The 22184-nt window shown below is 42.1% G+C and overlaps 1 long non-coding RNA gene across 2 annotated transcripts; it reads left to right on the top strand.

Moving 5' to 3' along the window:
- The first annotated feature begins 175 nt into the window (after window positions 1-175).
- LOC147528359 (uncharacterized) lies at window positions 176-22043 on the top strand. Of its 2 annotated transcripts, none has more exons than XR_015222291.1 (3): window positions 176-1813; window positions 6573-6729; window positions 21546-22043. It is a non-coding gene; the product is annotated as an uncharacterized LOC147528359 (long non-coding RNA). The 2 variants fall into 2 exon arrangements; XR_015222292.1 differs by lacking the exon at window positions 21546-22043 and adding an exon at window positions 7762-9714.
- The last annotated feature ends 141 nt before the right edge of the window (window positions 22044-22184 follow it).

The following is a 22184-nucleotide window of genomic DNA, read 5'->3' as shown; positions in this document are numbered from 1 at the left end:
CAACTATTTTTTTTTTATTTACTGAACTGGTTATGGTTTGGATAGAGTTAATTTTCTTCATAGTAACTTGTATGGTGCTACGTTTTGGATTTGTAATGAAAACAAGAGTTGATAACACAGGGATGTTTTAGCTATTGCTGAACAGCGTTCACACAACACCAAACCCTTCCCTGCTTCTCAGGCTGCCCCACCAGGCTGGGGGTGCACAAAGAGGTGGGACAGGACACATCCAGGACAGCTGACCCCAACTGGCCAAAGGGATATTCCGTACCGTATGACATCATGCTTAGTGATAACAGCTGCACGGAAGAAGGAGGAAGGGAGGAAGTTCAGAGTCATGGTGTTTGTCTTCTGAAGTCACCATTAAGCATGATGGAGCCCTGCTTTCCTGGAGATGGCTGAACACCACCTGCTGATGGGAAGTGATGAATGAATTCCTTATTTTGCTTTGCTTGCGTGTGCAGCTTCTGATTTACTTACTAAACTGTCTTTATCTCAACCCGCAAGCTTTCTCACTTTTACCCTTCTGCTTATCTCCCCATTCCACTGGGGGAAAGTGAGCATGTGGCTGTGTGGGGCTGAGCTGCCCACTGAGGTTAAACCACGATAGTCCTTTTCGGTGCCTAGTGTGGAGCATGAAGGGTTCCAGGTCATGACAGATTTGGCTAGTGTTTGCTAGACCGAATTTATAGCTGTTATAGCTGTTTAGCCAGTAATTGGCAGGCTCCCGTGCTTGCCATGGGGCTTGCTTGTCTTTACTGTATTTTAGAGTCCAGTGCTTGTTAGTGGCTGCTTTTTGCTCTTGCTGTTTGCTATAGGGCTTATCATCTCACCCTGCTGTCCCTGGGAACATTTTGATAACAGCAATGGCCATGTGCCTGGGCTGGCCGATGGCCAGGGCATCACTGCCGTTCTGTGCTGCTGTGCTGGACAGGCTGGAGCTCCAGCATCAACTTGAGTGGAAGGGACTGTGACCTGTAGATGAGTCCATATGGAAGCAGGACATCCCAAAGCGCCTGTGGCTGCGGATAAGTCCACATCAGAGCAGGTACATCTCAAAGAACCTGTTGCCATGCATAAGTCCAGGCCACAGCAGGTATACCCCTGAACAGGATACGGCCCATCAGTAAACCCACACTGGTGCTGGTGGGACTGTGGTCTGTGGACAAGTCCACGCTGGAGCACAAGCAAGGGGAGGAGTACACTGCAGTGTCCAAAGGGAGCAGAGGTGAAGATTGTAATGGATATACTTTAAATTGTTGTAACCTATGACTTGAGTTGCAGGTTATAGGAAGTACTACTACAGCAGGAACCACTACGAGTGGAGGATGAGCCTTACAAGAAGTAGTGCAAGTGCAGCAGTGACTCAAGCTTAGCTGGCTTTGGTGCCCAATAACTCCATGCAACACACCATCTCTGCTGTCCTGAGTGACCACCATAACAGATAGAATCCAAGTCATGGACTAATGAACTCAGGGGACATTTCATGGACATTTTAGAGGAGCAGACCATAGGCTAAGGGAATGATATCTGTGTATATATCAAAGGGTGGGAAGGTGGAAACTGGTTCATGTGCATCTATTGGATAGTGTGGGGCCTGAGTGTGACGTAAGTGGTATGTAATAAGCTGCGGAGATTGTACTGTTTTGGGCTGGCATAGAGTTAATTTTCTTCATAGTAGTTTGTATGGTGCTGTGTTTTGGATTCGTGATGAAAACAGTGTTGATAAAACACTGATGTTCGTGCTTCCTGTTGTGATACAAGGGACGCCTGCACCATGACGGAGGAGGAGGGATGAGCATTCTTACCATTGGTAATTACTTTGCTCATGGGTACACGAGTTACAAGTTATGTGTTAATGAATTGCAAGTTATGAATTAGAGAACTTATGAGTTAGAAACCTCATGACTTAAGTGATATATTAGTGAATTCACGTGCTAGACTAGCCTGTACAAAGGGGATTGAGCCCTTGTTTGTTGCCTTGGTTTTCTTTCCTAATGAGCTCATAAAATAAAGTTTAATTTGCAGGGTACGTTGTCCTTTAAATTTGAAGATCCAAACAGACCGTGACACAGAGCAAGTAGTCTGTGGCTCTCCTCCCTATTACCTATTTATACTTTAAAACTGCTTCTCTCCAAAAGAGTGAACAGGCAATGACTAGGGATGCTCCTTTCACAACGCTCAAGTTCCGTGTTTGTTGCCTACCCCAAATTCCTGTTTTCCTTTAAAGGCCTTGCCAAAGACCTCTGGTGCCTGCACCTCTTCCTGGGTCAGTTAAAATCCATGCAATCCTTCCCTCTTGTTTCACTCACTATAGACTATGGAGTTTTAATGTTAATGTGTGTCAGCCTAAATAATTAAAAGCAAAGCACACTGTATCCCAGAAAACTAGAAAGGTTGAAAATGTGCTTCTTCCTTTTCAAAGAAAGGCGCAAACTCAAATCACAGTCAGCAGGAAAATGAATAAGCTATTTGGTGATACCGTGTACAACAAAATAGCATCATAAAAATGAAATTATTTGAAGTAATATTCAAATCACGCAGTCATCGTTGATTTAGTTTCCAATTATGCAGAGGTAATTGTATTAACGAAGTGCCTCATTCAGTTTGGCGGAAAAACAATTGAAAGTTTTAATGTCCTGGCATCTGCAGATAATAAATGATGTGATCTGTGTGCTCTTAACTCAACTAGAATCCTAATTCTCGTTTTACCCAGGGCATACTACAATATTGGTATGTCTGATGAAAGATACTTCTATGACCTTCTGGAGTCAAGACAATTCTGGAATAATTCTAGAATAGAACAACTGTTCTAGAATTAAATATTGAAATAAGCTGAAATAGATGAAGGAACTTATTCCAGAATTAATGACCCTATATATACAGTGATTTAAAATCCAAGTTAAATTCCGTGAATAGAAACGTTTGCGACCTGCATTGCACTGAACATACTGGGAATAGTTTTAAAATACTTAGTTTTGTGACTTCAACTGCTGAAGGCAGACTAACTATAAATAAACATATTACAAAGAGTCTGAAGTGCAGCATGTGCTTTGGAGTCAGAAGCCCATGTCTGATATGCTGTTGAACTCCCCACCATCCTCTAAGTGTTGGAACACATTTATGCCATAGGTGAGCTGACCCAGCTCCTGCCTGCCTGTCTTTCCCTTTAAATTCTCAAGTGTTCCCAGGAGCTCAGAGAGCCTAGGCATTTCTCAAACGCATACTATAATTGTTCAGGGATTTTTTGTTGCCCCTTCCACTCGCCAAAAAACCCAGAAAGTGTGAAAGAGAGAATAATACTGAGGTCTTTTTGACTTTCATTTTCAGATGCAGTCTTCACTGCAATTTCAGATTTCAGTCTTCACTGGCAACCACTCGAACCACACCACCCAAATCACAGAGGATATTGGCTGGGTCTGGGAGAGTGAAGAACCACCCAGGGTAGGAGTAGATCAGGTCCGGGAACACCTAGAGAACCTGAAGGTGCTGCACAAGTCCATGGGACCTGATGAGATGCATCCACGGGTCCTGAAGGAACTGGCGGCTGAAGTTACTAGGCCACTAGCCATCATATTTGAGAGGTCCTGGCAATCTGATGAGGTTCCTACAGATCGGAAAAGGGCAAACGTAACCCCCATCTTTAAAAAAGGGACCAAGGACAACCCGGGAAATTACAGACCAGTCAGCCTTACCTCTATGCCAGGTAAAATCATGGAACAGATTCTCCTGGGAGCTGTACTAAGGCACACAAAAAATAACCAAGTGGTTGGTGACAGCCAACATGGCTTCACTAGGGGCAAGTCATGCCTGACTAATTTAGTGGCCTTCTACAACAAAGCTACAGCACTGGTTGACGTGGGTAAAGCAACGGATGTCGTTTTCCTGGTCTTGTGCAAGGCGTTTGACACTGTCCCACATGACATCCTTGTCTCTAAAATGGAGAGACACGGATTTGACAGATGGACCACTCAGTGGATAAAGAACTGGCTGGATGGTTGCACTCAAAGAGATGTGGTCAATGGCTCAATGTCTACATGGAGACCAGTGTCAAGTGGTGTCCCTCAGGGGTCTGTGTGTTCTGGGTCCAGTGCTGTTCAACATCTTTGTCAGCAACATGGATGACGACATTGAGTGCACCCTCAGTAAGTCTGCCGATGACACCAAGTTGTGTGGTGCTGTGGACTCACTTGAGGGAAGAGATGGCATACAGAGGGATCTTGATAGGCTTGAGAATTGGGCCAGTGCAAACTCCATGAGCTTCAACAAGTCAAAATGCAAGGTCCTTCACCTGGGTCGGGCCAATCCTAGGCATAAATACAAACTGGGCACAGAGTGGGTTGAGAGTAGCCCTGAAGAGAAGGATTTGGGGTGTTTATAGATGAGAAGCTCAACATGAGCCGGCAGTGCGCTCATGCTGCCCAGAAGGCCAACCGCATACTGGGATGTATCAAGAGAAGCATGGTCAGCAGTTCAAGAGAGGTGATTCTCCTCCTCTACTCTGCTCTTGTGAGACCCCATCTCAAATACTGCGTCCAGTTCTGGTATCCACACCATAAGAGAGACATAGATTTGTTGGAGCATGTTCAGAGGAGGGCCACAAAGATGATCCAGGGGCTGGAGCACCTCTGCTACGAGGACAGGTTGCGGGAGCTGGGATTGTTCAGCCTTGAAAAGAGAAGACTTCAGGGGGACCTAATAGCTGCCTTCCAATACCTGAAGGGAACTTACAGGAAGGCTGGGGAGGGACTTTTTACAAGAGTGTCCACTGATAGGACAAGGGGAAACGGGTTTAAGTTGAAGGATAACAGATTTAGATTAGATTTTAGGAAGAAATTCTTCAGTACGAGGGTGGTAAGACTTTGGAATAAATTGCCCAGAGAAGTTGTGGATGCCCCCTCCCTGGAGGTGTTCAAGGCCAGGTTGGACGGAGCCTTGAGTAGCCTGGTCTAGTTGAGAGGCGTCCCTGCCCATGACAGGGAGGTTGGATTAGATGATCTCTGAGGTCCCTTCCAGCCCACGCCATTCTATGATTCTATGATTCTATGCAAAATGTAACACAAACATTGGGTAGAATATCTGTCCTATTAAAGTATTCTAGTGTACTAGCAGTATCTATAGAAATAGAATTAATAACTCAAATAGTGTTTAATCTATGACACATTCATAATCTCTTCTAGGAAAGACCTTCTCCTCGAGCTCACCATTCTTAAAGGTCTTTTCCAGCCTAAATGATTCTATGATTCTGTTTGTCCTCTGCTATAACAAAAGTATTTGCTAAATAGGGGAAACCCCAAGTTATTTCCTGTTCTGATTTTCAAAGAGAAAGAGAAAAGCTGGCTGCTTTATTGCCACTTTTTTTCCTTGTCTTTTCTTTTTTTTTTTTGAGATTTTCCTTCTGATAGTCACATGATGTAGGAATATAATATGTTGTTTACTCCTCCAGCCTCTTGTCATGCCCCATGTATTCTGCTAACCCAGCAAGCAGTCATTACCATGTTTAAAATATAAGCAACCTGCTGACTCTATTCACACTGTTGTGCAAGAGCCGCTCTTGGAGCAGCCGCAGGCACAGGATGCTCTGCTTCTTGTCCGCAGGGCTGTTACGCGGGCAGCCGGTTTAGCCGTCGGCACCTGTCGGTGCTGGTGGGGTGCTGGTGGGGTTATGAAGATGGGTGTAGGTAGGAGGGCAGATGCCAGCACTGCGTGGGAAGGCTCGTGCAGTCTCACTGCTAGCTGGGCAGAGGTAATACCTTGAACAAGGCGCACAGACTGGTTTCCAGCGTCGATGTGTCCTCTGTGCCTCAGTATGAAGGCAACAGTCAGAAATGTAGAAGCTTTGGAGTCATGATGTTTTTGTTGGTGTTTTGCCTGGTTCTTTTCTTTTTTTTCCTTTCTATTTTAAATTCCATTTCTTCCTCCTCTTCTAAGTATGTCATTATGCACCTGGTGTTCCCGCCCATTAGCCTCACTCCTAATCTCTTCTCTGTTAATGTGCTATAGGGAGAGGGTAGCACATAGGCCTAGAGATGAACAAAGACTATTTGGAAGATTTTCCTTCTGATAGTCACGTGAAGGACTGTAATAGGAGGCAATATCAAGCAATTGGTGTGATCCTCAGCACTATGCTGGACTGTGTGCCTACTTTTTGTTTAAATACGTGGTAGAGACAGGGAGGTTTGTCTCTGGAAGTGAGTTTCTGAGGAAACAAAATCCAAGCTTGATTCTCAGAACATAAAGGCAACCCTTATTTGTAGGTACTCTTTTGGGATCTGCTACTAGAGTAATTTGGTGGCTGCTCAGCAGCAGCAGCAGCAGCAGCAACAGCTAACAAAGCAGAGTTGGGATCTCTGGCAGCCCATGACCTGCTGACACTTTTTTTTCTACTTTGTATTTTTAAGTACTCTGTTCCAGAAAAAGTCGTCCATTATGGGTTCCACTTAATCACCCTCAAAGGTTTGGACAAGTTAAACATATACACGTATTTCCAAATAAACCTGGCCTCCAGCCATTGATTGTTATTCTGGCTTTTTTCAGAACTCTTTCTCATTTATCTTTTGTCTTTTTGATAGTGCTGTGGATGGAACTGAATATTTTAGGCCAAAATCATAAAGAAAATGACCTAACCTGATGCTGTTACAGCTCTTCATGTGGAGTCCAAAATGACACTGCTCTTTTGCCTTGCCACATCCTGTGCAAACTCCCATCTAGTTGTCAGGGGAGAAGGTGGTGAGTTTCCCATCATTCTCTTTTCCAATTCATAGTATTCAGGCTATTTCTTTCACTGAAAAATTATTTGGGTTATTTGTACACTATTTATGAATTTGCCTTATTCTATATCAAAACGATTACTTTTTGAGTGCATCATTTCTTTACACCGCATCTACAGTCCTCTCTCCATTGGTATTTGCAGCTTTTTGCAATGTCCAATTGTAAATGTCAGCAGCATGCTGAAGTTTGCTTTATTTTCCTGATGAAGATATAAAAAAATCAGCCCTCACACCCCACATCTATCATACCCCAAACATCTCCTCACAGTTCAATATATTGTATATCTTCACAACATTGAGATATTGAGGTTCCTAGTATGTACCCTGAGGTTTCCGAAGCACTGTAAGCCATGTTCGAGAGGCAGAAGCCTACGTGAGAGCCAGAGCAGCAGTTTAGTAGCTGGCAGGAGGAGGCAGCTGGGCTGTAAGCAGCCTGGGAGCTTCCCAGGGAAATTGTCTGCTGCTGGCAGGGTGTCCTCAGTAGCAGCAGGAGGACATAAGGAGGCGGGAGGCACAACAAAACCGTGTATGTGACTGGCAGAAGACTGGTGTCAAATGGTCCTGACGAGGCCCACCCCATATGATCATAACCCTCGTTTGAGGTTCAGCTGCGGGGCCGATAACGTTGCCACTCTTAAGAGTTAATTGTGCTTAAGGGAGTTGCCTTATTTGTTCCAAAAAAGCCATAAAGCAGCGGCGTTACTTCTGCAGACCCTGCGTGTTAAAGGAGGACGGGCTGGTAACTAGAGCCTGCAAAGCCTCCTGCCTCCGACACCCAGCTGGGTGAGCCCCGGTGGGGAGGGGGTGTCCTCCCCCACCCTCCGGGGACAGGCGCTCCCCAACAACTGTACAGCTTTCCTAGCAAAGCCAGCTTGGATTAATTTTTCAAGTAAGATATTTATGGAATATGGTTCAAAACCTTAAAAAAATCTACTACGTTGCATCTGCTGCCTTCTCTTCAGCCGTCTCTTTTATAAATCTGTCCTAACAGATCACTCAAGTCTGCATGGCAAGATTTTTTTTTCCTAAGACCGCAGTGTTTGTTGCTTGTGGCCCCAGAACCTTCCAGATGTTGAGTGATCGCTGTGCAGTGTTTCTAGCAGTGCTCCCTAGAGACAGAAATTATGCCTAAGAGAGACTGGTGCCAAGTACCGCTCTTCTTCTTTCTGAAAATTTCTGGTGAGATGTTTGGTTAATAAATGCTCCTCGGTTTCCCACATCTATTGTGATGATGATTTATGCTAGAATTACAATAAGTGTATCACACGCATTCCAGAAACTACAGCAGAATGCAGCTAACATCCCTTGACCTCTGCAGCGAATGTAAATTATTTCCTGTATTCACTTATAGTTTCCTAATCAAGCCATTTTCAATCAAGCTATCTGTTTGCAAGGTCACAAAGGCTGTTTTTCCCAGCGTGTGGTGTGTGTTACGTTAGCTTGCACACTGTTTGCAAGTGCAACAAGAGAGCTGGAGGTACGTTGCTTGATGAAAACAAGCCCACTGAGCACGTATGTTTTGCTTAGGTGAGCTGACAACACCAAGCAGAACAAGCAGGTCCGGAGTGGCCCGCGTGCCATAATTTGTGATGTTCAGGAACTCTGCAAGTCTTTTTAGGTTGTTACGCAAACTTAATCAGAATGAGAACTCTTCAGAATATGAGATTTTTACTGCCGTTCATGCATGCAATTTTTTCTCTGCTTCTACAGACAGTAAGCTGGCTATATTATTTGGCCAGCTTTTCAACAAACTAAATTCCTGGGACTCTGCCTGACTTCCTTGGAAAATTTGAAGCTATTTTTAAGGAGGTTCTGTGAGAAAGCACAGCCCAGTGAATTTCACTAACTTTGGCCAGCTTATAAGGGAAAGGTTTGCAGCTACCCTCAGGCATGAACTTGATTACATGAAGAGCAAGAAATACAAAATAAATCATACTCTTTTATTCTAAATTACATTATTTGATGTAATAGGAACTTCCATACCAGATCAAATCTAAATTAGTTGTCTGCTGATAGTAATTCCCAGATGTCTCCAAGGAAATTGCCCTATTCTTCAACCTCCTTTCCCCCCATCCACGAGTGTAATGGATAATTATATAACAACCTGACTATAGGGGAAGTTATTTTCTAACCTCAGGCTGGTGGCTGATTTATGCCCTGAACTGTGAACATTTATATCCATTATGAATTTTTATCAGGTCCAATCTAATTCCCCACATAAATGTATGAATATGTATGTATAACCTTTTACTGAATCCTGCTAAGCACTTGGCCTCAGTGATACCATTTGCCGGCATGTTTCGCAGGCGTATTACTTTTGCCAGTTTAAAATGTACTGCCTTTTAGTTTCATTATTACAATCAATGTTTACTTGGGGAACATATCGGTGGTAGCAATAACACCCAATATCATAGAATCATAAAATCACAGAATGGTTTGCGTTGGAAGGGACCCTGAAGATCACCTAGTTCCAAGCCCCCTGCCATGGGCAGGGACGCCTTCGACTAGATCATGTTTCTCAAAGCCTCATCCAGCCTGGCTTTGATATTCAGGAATATCTTTTTCCCCCAGTCCCTCCCTGCCCTGAACAGCTCTGAAGCCTGCAGCTCCAGCGGGAGCGTGGGTGTCCACGCTGGACCTCAAGGTAGCAATCATCTCCAGCCTGCTGACATTTCCTGCTCCATCCCCTCATAGACCAGACTTCGCCTTTTACATTGATGAAGGGTTGATGAAAGGCAGAGGGATGATGCTTGCAGTAAATGAAAAGGTTAAAGTGTGTCTGGGAGTACTATCATTCTGCTGCAGCATGACTTCCTGAATTTTCAAGTGTCATTAGAATTTAAGGTCAAAAGAGGAGTTTATTTTGAGGAGAAGAATTTGGTTTGGACTGTGGGAAAGAAATTAATTTTGATTTGTGTTGGGTCAGGTCAAAGAGGTGGTTTTGTGAAAGACTAGGGAGGGAGGGATTAATCTTGGGGTGGGCTATTACAGCTAAATGTTAGCGTGGGAGGAGGGTAATTATCTTTGATTTTGAGGAAATTGGTTATACCTGGTAAAAGAAGGTTGGATTAGGAATGATCCTGAGTAGAAAAGTAAGAACTATTTTACCTGAAAAAGGAATTTCATTGTACACCTATGTGGGCTGACTACTCACATAAAAAAGTGGTGGAATTTTGACTAGACACAAAAGAAGATGGGGCAGACTGTAGGGAAGACTATAGAGAAGAAGCAAGAAAATATGATGTTTTACTTTCTCCTCCCAAACCTGGACATTACTGACGGTATTTGCAGTCATAGAAATTTGAAAGGAAGGCAATTCCCAGGGTTGCCAAAGAGAAGAGGCACCCTTGCGATTCAAAAACCTTGAACAAGCACCTGTAATTAAAAGGAGGCCATGAGACCGATTTCATAGTCCATATATGAAAAATCTTGAGTTTGTGAATCCTCATAACACACTCTCAGTGAGGAAATATTATTGGGCTGAAAAAGTTCATTGACAGAGGATGGGGATATATGCAAAGCCAACAGAGACGTTCGGAGTGGTTACAACAGACAGCAGAAGTCAAGAGGCTATAACTGCATACAGAAAATTTTGGTGATCAGGGTCAGTATAGGGCATCTATGGACTTAGCCACAAAGTTTCAATTTTGGTGCAAATTCTTTAGTTTGGGAGTGCTGAGACATGGTCTCTTGTTGGTTCACTTAATTATATACTAAACAGCTGTGAAGTTTTTATTTGGATTAAAATTTCCCTGGAACTGAAGGTAATTTAGATCTGAGCTTTTGGCTCCAGTCCCTCCCCAGCTTGCACTCGATATAAATTACTGCCCTAGAACCATGACACGTTCGATTTATCCTCCATTTCAGATAGCTGAGAAGTGCATGCATTATTCTGTGCATACCACACTTTCTGTAATCTGCTGTGACAAATAGACCAAATGACTGAAACTGCTAGGTAAGACACTTTATTTTAGTCATGAACCCACACTCAGCCTTAGTTAAAATACCAGGCAAAAATGACACTTGAATTATTTGATTTGAATCAGTGCCAAATTCAATCTTATGCAAACTCAGAAAGAGAGAAGGGAAAAAAAGTCTTGGAATAAACCCAGTGATTTGTGCATGGGAACATAAGGCAATAACAAGCAGCAATCGATTCAGTTGTAATGACAGGAGTGGACCACCACGAAAAATCTGACAACTTTTCATTGGAGCTACTGTGACTGAGCGATAGGGAACAGGGCAATATTTTTACACATGGATAATGACTACAAGAAAAGTGACTCGAGGACCAGCATTCCCAGTTCCACCCTCCATCAAAAATGCTGGTCAAGCTCTGTATGCTGTGCTCCACTCACACTGCTGTGAGGTCCTCCATTGCCCATTCTGGAGGGAAAAATAGAAAACACTTATACCACACCTGTCTGAGAGAAATATATATTTTTTTCATGATCTAATTCCAAATAACTATGTTAAATTAAGAGCTGTATCCAAAAATGATGAACCTTGGTGTTGTCTTTTGACCTTTTGGGTCAGTTCGATCTGCCCGTTTGTGCCATGAGTTTGGCTGCAGTGAGGCCACGTCACCTGAACATCCCCAGGGAGAAAGCAGGACTGCCTACAATTTTGTCAGTATGACACATTCCACAGGGATCATGTTTTCTGGGATTATTTTATGCTCTGAAGTATTACTATTTTTCTTAGGGCTTTCTTTACTATGTAGAAAGCCTTTGTAATAAGGCTATGTTTGCATAACTGAATGCTAGGAGTTCAGCTCAGAAAGACAGCCAAGACAACCTTTTAGCTACACCTACTAATTCAAACGTTCCCCTCAACCCAAGAAAAGCGACTGGAGGGTAGTTGCCTAGAAAGCTCGTTGCTGCAGTCCTTTTTGGCTACTTGTACCCAGAGAGACTCTGGATGAGCTTTCTCTGAAGTTATGCTCGGAAAGGTCTGAGACTTTAAGCAATTTTGTCCTCAGCCGGAGACCTACCCTCTAATTTGATGCCTCTCGGTGGAAAATTTTTTCTCGGAATTGTCATGCCAAACAGTTGTCTGCTTTGTTGGTTTTTTCATAGAAAGGCACCTGTTCAATTTTAGATACTGTTCAGCCTGTTCCACTCCAGTGGTCTGCACGACTCCTCCGAGAGCCCTGAGCTTTTCACATATTTCAGGCTGCCAGCTCTCTTATGTGCTTCTCCCCAGCAGCCAATTTTGCTCCGAAGCTCTTACGACTGAGCCAGCTTCCACTCCTTCATAAAGGGATACCCTCTTGTTATTGCAATTGAGGAGTTCCATAAGAGGCTTTTAATGTCTCCGGAGTGTTGTTATGTACGATAAAATCTTGAATTAAGCTTTACCTAACACTTGTTCATGCAATATTCATTTATTGGCAAATTGCATTTGTTTCTGCTGTTGACAAATACTTGTAGGTTTATTTTTAATACCGCAAGTACACGATCAGATTAATAGATGACTGAATAAAATGTTATATGCTCTGTTTGAGTAGCAGAAGCAGCTTGAAGCCTGAATTCACTACAATGTACACTGCCATCTTGTGTTCTGAAGTTCTAGATAATATAACAATGCACACTGTACATACAGCTTTTCACAGGAGTTGGCTATAGGAGTGGAATATGCAAGGTTATCAAAAGACAATTACTGTCATTTTCTTTTCTTTCTCGTAAAAGGTGAAACAGTCCTTAAAATAGCGCAAGTCTCACTGGTAAGTCTGAATTCATTTGTTCTAAGGATCCATTCTGTTTATTTAGTGATTTGTGGGTAACCTAGTAAAAAAAAAAAGACTACAAAGACAATTCTGCTAGAGCCAAGCCATTCTCTTTTTCCAGCAATAAGGTCCAATATGGACTCCAAGGAATCACTCTGTCGCAAGTCAGCCTCTGAGCTGGTGTAGAGTTGCCAGGAGTTGTATGCCAAATGTTTCTCTTCTGCAAAAATAGGGTACGATAGAAAAGAAAAGACTTGTATTCTTAGCTAGAATCTCTGTCCCTTTGGAACAACTGTTGTCTGAACATAACTAGATCATTCTCGAGGCTGTTCCACTGTACACCAGAGTACTGGTTACTTGGTTGAAAGAGGATCTAAAGTGACATTTACTGACAAAATGGAGAAAGTGAATCTTACATCTCTGCCCCGTGGTGTTTATTCAAAACTGGATTCAAAACACAAAACTAATGACATATCTTGGTGGATGAAATAAGTACTGCACGCTCCTCCTCTAAAAATGATCGTTCCTTCATAATGTGCTAATCAAAGAAGTCTTTTTGTACATGCATACTTCCAATTGCTTTTGCTGTCTAACAGTATTTAGCTCTGCCTTTTTATTATGGTTTTATTAATTCCAGCTTCGTTCTGTAGTTGTTTACTCTTGCAAACGTGTAGGAGCACTCTTAAACACAGCTTTGAGCAATGGTTCTGTTAAACCTAAAGGATTTATTCCATGCAGTTCTGCTGCCTGAAACGAGCACAAGCATGAAAGGAAAAAGGGTGCCAAAAAAGAAATACTAAGCTTAGAGACACCCAGGGCAGGGCGGGAAATAGTAGAAGCATCTCAAGGTAACAGATGCCAAGGTAGAAGGGCAGAATGGCAGAGAATATTAGCAGGGGAGAGAAGCACACTTGGCCTATCTCACTCAGAAGTTCCCCTCAGGTTAGCTGCTTTCCATGCCAGAAACCTTTCATTCCACCTGTTTGGCATTTCTTAGCTCATTAGCACATACTTTTCTACGTGAACTTATAGTATCATCTGCCACCTCTGAGAGGCAAACACTTATGGCACCCAGTATTGACTGGCGCGGGCACCGTCCCCCAAGGTTACTTTTTATGGCTTACATGCATAACACACCACAGCATAAACAACGTTCCTCTCTTGTGAAATGAGCGGCTGGAATGATTAGTTTGCTCCTGTAATGATACTTTTATAACACTTTACTGCTTTTTAAACTTGTCTTAAAAAGGAAACGTGCGTATAGAAGTCCGGTTGCGTAACCTCCTCTTTCGGTAAGAGGAGAACAATAAAACTGTTTGCACAACACATTGCAGTCAGTGTCCAAGTAATGCAAAAAGCTTATTGAAAAGGACTTTGTCATTTCAAAATCTGGAACGTTCTGCTAAGATTGTTAATGCTATTTTATCTGCTTTATCTGCCTGTAAGATTCCTGCCAGTTTTCTTAGTTTTCTAGCATAGAGTTATACTTTCTTAATTTATATTTTTTGCTGTGTTGCCATCCGAGAGATTTTAAGAAAAAGCTAATTGGGTACATATGAGGAATAACAAAACAGTAACTCGGATTGTGCTAGGAATTCTATCAAATAAAGGAGGAAATGGTTTTCTGTAATCTCTGTACTACAGTAATCTCTGACGGGGCGTACATACACCTCCCTGGTGACTGAATAGCGCTGGCTGTAGCAGGTACAGAAAAAGCAGAAGAGGAAAAACTACTGCAAGCACAGCAGGTCTGGGAGGAGAACTGATGTCTACGGTGTCCTCAGTTCCTGGAGACGTGGGCTGACAATGCCTGTGTGACCATGGTCAGTCTAAGCCTCTTAAGAACCCCATGCTCCAGCTTTTTAGTGTCTGCCAACAGGTGCCACACTGCATTAGGCTGCATGATGTCCTAGCGATGGATGAAAGTTTGTTTCCATTCTGAGTTTGGTTTCCATTAGTCAGTTCATTATGGCACTGTGAGACCTTTACTGATGCTAGAAGATGCCTGCCCATTGGCCTGCCAATGCTGGTAACTACCTACTGTCTGAAAGTTAATGGTGGGAGAAAAAACATTAGGGATAAATGTAAGCATGTGAGTCGAACCTGTCCCCTCTGGATGAATAATTGCACATTGCAGTACCATGTCTGAGCTGCTGGGTTAATTCTAAATGTGAACTTTGGAGAAAATACTAGCTCAAGTTTAGACTTTCACATTCCCTTCTAGCTGCGCCATCCGGCCACCTGAAGTCACAGGCATTAGGCCGAGCTGCAACCAGAGGGTACTCTCAAACCTGGGTCCAGCTAAACCTCAATGCCCTTGGGAACAGCAATGAGCTTTCAGAGAAAGAACAAGATCAGAGAACGGGAGATAGAGTTTCACTGAACAAAACTTCAACGCATTTATTTATATTTTCTCCTGTAATAAAGCTTAATATTTCCAAGCTTTTCCAGGGATACAAAGCCTACTGATTCTGTTATTGCAGCCTTTCGCACTACTGTTAGAAGTAAACCACCACACATCTCTGTAGCACGTGTTACACTTCCCAGAGTCCTTGCAAGTATTTTACTACTCAAGGAGAGTTGTCTGAAGAAAAGGGAGATCCACCAGAGAGCACAAAATAGCCAGGCTTTGAATTTGAAATTGTCATAGGTTTTTGGTTTATGTTTTAACAAAGCTGCCTTTCCTTTAAAGTGTCCATCTGCAAGGCTATAAATGGTAGCGAGAAAGCCTCTGCTTAGGTTTATTTTCTGTTACCAAGAGCAGTTGGCCATCTGCTGAGCAAAAGGAAAGCTGTGCTTTGTTGCATTTGGAAGCAAAGGTCACAAATATCACACCCCAGTCCTTTGCCAATGACACTTTTAGGCTGTGTCTGATCAGAAAATGTCTTGTTAACCCACCCTGCTCAGCTTACCTTAGATCAGAACTCGGTATTGTGCAATTTTAAATGGCTTTCACATAGAGATGCTGTCCATGTAAGATTCTTGCTGTCCCCAGATGTGGTAGGACAAATGAAAATATGTCTCCAGATTTTGGGGTACAGCTTTGGCCTCTGCGTTCCAGCACATGAAGTGGGGACATCTGCACTACCTGGGGACTCCAGGACCCACTGCCTGCTCTGCATGGCCTGTGCTGGGACTACCTGCAGGGATCTGCAGGGCTGAGGACACTGCATCAAAAGCTCGTCGCAGAGGCGCTGATTCGAATCAGTTCGTCACAGTTCAGCACTCCAGAAGTCTGGGAGATGCTTGTGTGCAGGGACTGATGACTCCGGAGTCTTCCTCCAACATTTAGTACATTTTAAAGAGTCCTGGGTGCAGTGTACAAGGTAAGATGAAGTGAAAAATGATGGATTGACAAGGGAAAAAAAAAATAATTGGAAAGCTTTTCTGTTAAATCCAGTCAAAACATAATTGATGGAAATATCAAGTAAGATTGACAAGGTATAAGGATCAAGTCTGCCTGTTTTAACACAGCCCACAATGCTGTACAAGTCAAGTAAGAACTATGGAAGGCAGGAATGCCTGGCAATTCTGGGATACATGGTATCTATCACCAGGAAAAGAAATCTGAGGCAAATAATTTTTCCTTTTAAATTTTTTGATGGTGCTTTGAAACCGGTTAGAAGCTACAATAAAATATATTTAGACACTATAACAAAAGTGTTTAAAAAATACTTTGCTGATAAACAAATACACAACTCAGTTGAGCACAAAATAATTGCTAAAAAGCTTTCTATAGAAGAAATGTGCTATGTCTCTGCATTCCTGCTCCAACAGCAGAGAACTCTCCACTGAAGATCCAAAAGCAGTGCTTTCCCCTGAGTTTCAGAGTTTGAATGATGTACTAAGCAGTAAATGAGGACTTTAAACACCTTACTGGAGGAATAAGACAGAAATGATCTCTAGCCATTTAAGGAAAAATTTAAACACAGAAGAAAACCTCAAATTAGAGACTCGAGAACAGGCATTTCAGCTCTGTCTTGCTTTCCTATGTACCAGGAGTCTCACTCTCTCCGTTTCAGCTGAAATTTGGTATTTAAATAGGGATAAGGCAGTTTTAATGCTCTTGGCCCAAGCTGCTTTGTACCAAGATGTCCAGGGTAAGTACTACCATTCTCACAGCAAGACAATTGTCCTGATAAATGTCTCAATTTTCTAACTCTCCCTCTGTTGAATTTATTATCATGGATTTATTGTTCCTTCAGTCACAAGGTTGTACTATTATCCTTAACTGACCTGTTAAAACTAATCCATACATTGGCCAGGAGTGCTCTAGCAGGGCAGCCAACACTATTATATTGGAGTCTTGCTGTTCCAGCAAGCTTGGGAATGATTGCCCTGAGGTTTCTCACCAAGCTGCTTTCAGTTCACAAGAGCATGAGGAATCACTCAGTACTTCTTTTTATGCCTAGTCATTAGGTATATTTACAGTAGTACTTTCTTCCTCAAAGTTTGGCACTGCTTGCTTTGCCCCCACTTTCTGTTTTACAACTGTTCCTTTGCCCCTAAACTTCCAGTGCTGCAGCACTGAGGAGCCGTGAACACAAGGACAGTTTGTTTTTTTACTTCTCAACACACAAAGAACGTTGTGTTAAAGAGAAAATAAATTTTGGTTTTCTCTCATTTGGAAATGCCTACCTTCTTCAGCAATATCATTGCATGTAATGGAGCAGTAAGCTGGTCCCCTATCAAACAAAGCAAGCAGTAGAGATTAATTATCTCACAAATATTTTGGAGAATCAAGCAGTTCACCCATTTGTGCTGCTCCATTTCCCATGTTTTCAGCTGAAAGAGCAGGCTGCTGTCTAAATTGATGGCATCCTTTTCAGCTGAGACCAGCTTAATCTATTTTGTGTTCTTCAAAAAAGGAGCTGCCTTTGTTATCCCTTGTATGCAGCACATTTCTCTATTGAAACAAAGCACTGGTGGAAGGCATTGGCTTGACAGTGCCCGAGACTGGAGTCCTCAGGTCTGGCAAGGCAGCAGCAGTAGCAGCACTTAAGGTGTCCTGCTGGTGCAAATGCCTCAGGATGAGCTCAAGCTATGCTTTAATTTCATATGCTTAATTCAACTTCTACAACACAATAATCAAATATGCAGATGAATTCAAACCACATAATCATCGGGAAGGAAAGATATTTTAAAAAGTTAAAATCAACAAATAAACAATAATTCCAGAAATGGAAGAGAGACAGCCTGCCAGGCTGCCTGCTAGCAACTCACACGATTCAGTCTGCTCTAGCAGTGCTTGCTTACTTATAGGTAATGATGCTTTTTAACAGTTCCTATGATGACTGTCCACTCTACCCTTCTCTAGGAGGCTCTCGCTCTCATCACAAAGACAGTTTAGCTGCCTGTGGAGCAGCTGCTGAACTGCTCCGGTTTATAGCCTTGCATATTCAAATAAATTGCCACTCATTCCTCTTAATATACTGTGCTGTAATTTGCAAAATCCGGAAAATCATCCCTGTTTACTAGCATCTCTGATGTTAAAACTGTATTTTAAAAACTGCAACAGATTTGCATTTGAGCAGAAATGTTGCTTTTACTCGCACAAATATTCTGTTCAGCTGCCTTTGACTCCCCAGCCTAAACTATAGTTGAATCAACATTTGTTTTGTTTCACAGAATGACACAATTAGCTACATTTGTTCAAACTTCCTTGATTCATTACTTGATCTCATTATTATTACTTTAGCCTATCTCTTCCTGGTTTTCATTTCTCAGATGAGGCAAAACTGAACAGCTTAGATCCAGGCCCAGGAAAAGGAGAATGAAAATCACAGAATCATAGAATGGTTTGGGTTGGAAGGGACCTTAAAGATCACCTAGTTCCAATCCCCCTGCCATGAGGTGTGGGAGCTGCAGCCTTCTGCCCTAAACAAAATGCAAATGGTATAGTACCAGCATAATGATAACTTAGCTGAATGTAAACCAGAAAATGACTCCCTTTCTGCTGTGGTTAGCCACGAGTGCAACACCACGTGGTGGATGACGCTCACCAGCCTGTGGTTAAGTTCCCTGTTCACAGCTCTGTGCCTCCGGTTCCTCTTTCGCTGATTGTGATTCCTCCTTCCCATCACTCCACTCCTTGAGAAACAGCAGAGGTACAAAAGAAATCTGGAACAAGGAAACAGAAGATCTTGTGCTTGTGGCATTGGCAGTATTCTGATGAAGTTTAATGTGGCACAAGCACATAAAAAGCCATTGCTGGATGTTCAGTTTGCCTCCACTACCTTGCCATACCATCGCTTAGGGTGCTTGATCCCCTCTTGGCACGGCACATCAAAAGAGACCATTAAATGCCTAATACCACCACCTGTTTGTGTCTACACTGCCTGACTCTTATCTAACGTATTTTCATCGTCTTTGCATGTATTCTTGAATGTCTTCCTAAGCTTATGATCCTGAAGCATGTCTCTAGAAGTGAAGGTGAATTGTATTATTCCCCCATACCTAGTTCGTGCATAAAGGGAAAGCATCTTTGATTTGTCAGAAGGCGCCTCTGGTTTGGCAATGCACAGGGAAGCTGGGCCAAACTAGAAGGAATAATATAGCATTGCAGGAAAATTTAGGGGAACAGAGTAAGAGAGAAGGGAATATCACCAAGGGCTAAACCAAGATACAAATACAGTGCATCGGGAGGACAGTGGCTGTTTGGATGAGAGTGTACGTAGCTCTGTGCTAAACTGCGAATCTGCTGCAGGACGTGAGGACACAGCTCAACCCACGTCTCCAGCAGACCTTAATGGCTGGGGCAGCATTTGCTCTTAGCTGTGTGTCGAAAGACTATCGATCTGAATTATAAAAGGCTAAGGGTGCCTGCATGTATCAGAACAAATGCAGATGCTTCAGAGTAGTTGTATTCTGTCTCATGTTGTCACAAAGCACCTATTGCGTACTGGGAAATTCAGATGTTCAATAAAATTTTCTCTTATTAGTTATAAAATCTGAACTTTCCATTCGCAGCTGCCATTACAGGACAATTGTACTAATGTGTAGGAGATAATTATGGAGTAATATAAGATCACATGAGGATAATATAAGCATTATAGAGGCAGTGTTAACAGTTCTAATCTAAGCTGTAGACGTTTCTTTCTGCTTTGACATCTATTTCCCTTGAGATCATGGAAAAGCCTATTGTATTAAGCAAAGGAAAAAAAAAAATCAATTGTTTTGTTTGAAAGTGACCAAAACAATGGCATTATGTGACGGGAACCCTAAAAGTAGAATCAAACACTTCAGTCAAACACAACTCACATTTGAAGAGTGTTTTGTTCCTTTTAAAGAGTCACATGACTATTTGTCAGTTTCCATTTGGGAATAGTTTTTGCATGGTCTATTCAAACGCTCTGCCTGTCCCAAATATGGTGTTTACAGAATTACATTGCTTAATTGTTCGTCTGATGTTGCATACCTTGTTATTCCCTAGAGCATACTCAGGTAATTGTCTTAAAATGTAATAGACATTACAAGAAATTGTTCCTTCTCATTAAACTCCGAGGAAGGATTTGCAATAGCTGATTTGTTTGTTAAGCTGCCTTGCTATCTGATGCAGGAAAGGGGGTTTCTGAGTTATCTGCAACAGTGAAGTGTTACAGCTTTAACTGAAATATGTCAAAATTTCTGCTAAGTTATCTGATAAACGTCCATTTTCCAGCAGTAAAGAACTCTGTAATAAGATTCAGTCAAGAACTGCACAAATACACTGCGCTTTTCATCAACACCTTTTTCATATCGCAATTAAGCAAGTTAAAATCCAACAGATTTAAACTATCTTCAAGCACAATCAGTCCTCTCCATACCCTTGTATTTCTCCTTCTCCTGAGATGCTATTTCCCACTCAGAAGTTGTAGAGCTCTTGTAATACCTATAATCTTCTCAAAAGGGTACACAGGGATTGAGTTTTTAACTAAAAGCCAAGCAACGTTCTCTTCCACGATATAGTTTATATCTTATATACCCTTAGAAGTAAAACAATGGTTATTAGAACCAGTAACGTGTCTAGGGTCATAGCAAGAGAAGTACAGAATTAAGCAAATGCTGTTATTAGGTAATTTTCTCTTCCTCCTTTAAATTCTGAGAAATGGTGACAGATAGGGAGAATTTTAGAGCAAGAATTTTAGTGCATCAAACTACATATTTAGAATGGATTATTTAACAAAATGCTGTAATACAATCTTGCTTCCAGTATCTCCACGGAGGATCGGATATACACAGAGATCCTGACAGTATCCTGAGTTGATCTCACTCCATATACATTAGAGCGCAGGGGACAGGAGAGTGCCAGGATATAGGATTATGAGGACAAATTGTTGAACATGATTAGTGTTTACTACATCCAGCTTCTCCTGCCTCATTCCCCATGGAACATTTCTTTACTGTCTGCTGGCTATCAAAGCAATATATTTTGGGAAAATATAGAAGGGCATCTTTCCTTTCCAAACCTACATAACTATCCAAATAAGGAAAATATCATCATTATATTATATGAATTAAATGTCTCAAAAGGAAACTACCAACTCTATTCAGAAGAAATTTATGAACTGGGCTGAGAAAGGCAGTGCTCCTTCTCAAAAGGGGATTTTCAGAGTTGCAACACTTCCTGCCAGACTCTTCCAGAGGAGGGCATAAAGCTGGAATGAAAAATGGAGGTTCTGAAAGTAGATAAAAAGAACAGAGAATAGTTATGAGATGACGTCACCAGGACAGAATGCAGGTGTACAGGAGTTGCAACAGCCAAGAGAGTGTAGAGGAGGCAAATAGTTTCCACAGAAGCTCCCTCGTCATGCTGGGCAGTTACGCTTCGCTGTATTGACAGCTTTCTTAAAAAAGGGGAAGCAGAGAAAGTCTTGGGGCAGTAAAGAAGAGTTTGCAAACCACACTTGAGCTCCTTTGGGCTGCGCACCTTGAAAACCACCTCTCTGTAAAATGTCACATTATGCTTACTTTCACTAAGAAAGCTGCGGGAAGCCACATGTGGTAACTATGTTTGGTTTTACTGAATTGCCTAAATAAATAAATATGAAGGGTTTTTCTCCTGACAGGCTTTTGACATACATTGCAGAAGAGCTGAAACTGGGCAGAGCTAGGCATCTCTACGCAGAGTTTTCTAGGAAGCTTGCCTTTCTTCCCTTCAGTTATTTGGATGCAGTGGGACCGTCACTACAGTAGAACGGAGAAGGTGAAATGAGTTCATCTGGAACCCTCAAAGCATGTACATCGATAAACATATCTGCCACTACTGCTACCAGTGATAAGAGTTTAACTGGTTTTACTACCAGAAGTAAACAGAATAAACAAATAGAAATGTCTTATTCAGTTTGCAAAGGCCAGCCTTGAATTGACTGATGCACAAACTCACCCATGCATACAGCCAACAATTTGGCAAGTATTTTTCTTTCATGCAAAATGTGATATACAGAAAAGTCAGATATGAAGTTATTACTAGTGCATAGATAATAACAATATATCACTAATAACTCTGCCTTGGAGCACCAGTGGATGCCTTAGTGAAGTCACAGCAGTTTCAAAGAGGAGTCGATATGCATTTTTTAATATATTATGGACAAGGATTCAGCACTTGCTTCTCAGTGATCAGCCCTTGTTCAGATACAGACTTCCTTCTAAGCTCTAGCATTTCTAAGCTGTTCAGATTCTTGTTGACTGAAAGCTGAAATAGTTGA

The sequence above is a fragment of the Tauraco erythrolophus genome, chromosome 8 (genome assembly GCF_009769465.1).
Source record: "Tauraco erythrolophus isolate bTauEry1 chromosome 8, bTauEry1.pri, whole genome shotgun sequence".
NCBI classification, from domain to species: domain Eukaryota; kingdom Metazoa; phylum Chordata; class Aves; order Musophagiformes; family Musophagidae; genus Tauraco; species Tauraco erythrolophus.
The sequence above is the reverse complement of the archived record's forward strand: the minus strand, read 5'-3'. Positions and strand labels throughout refer to the sequence as shown.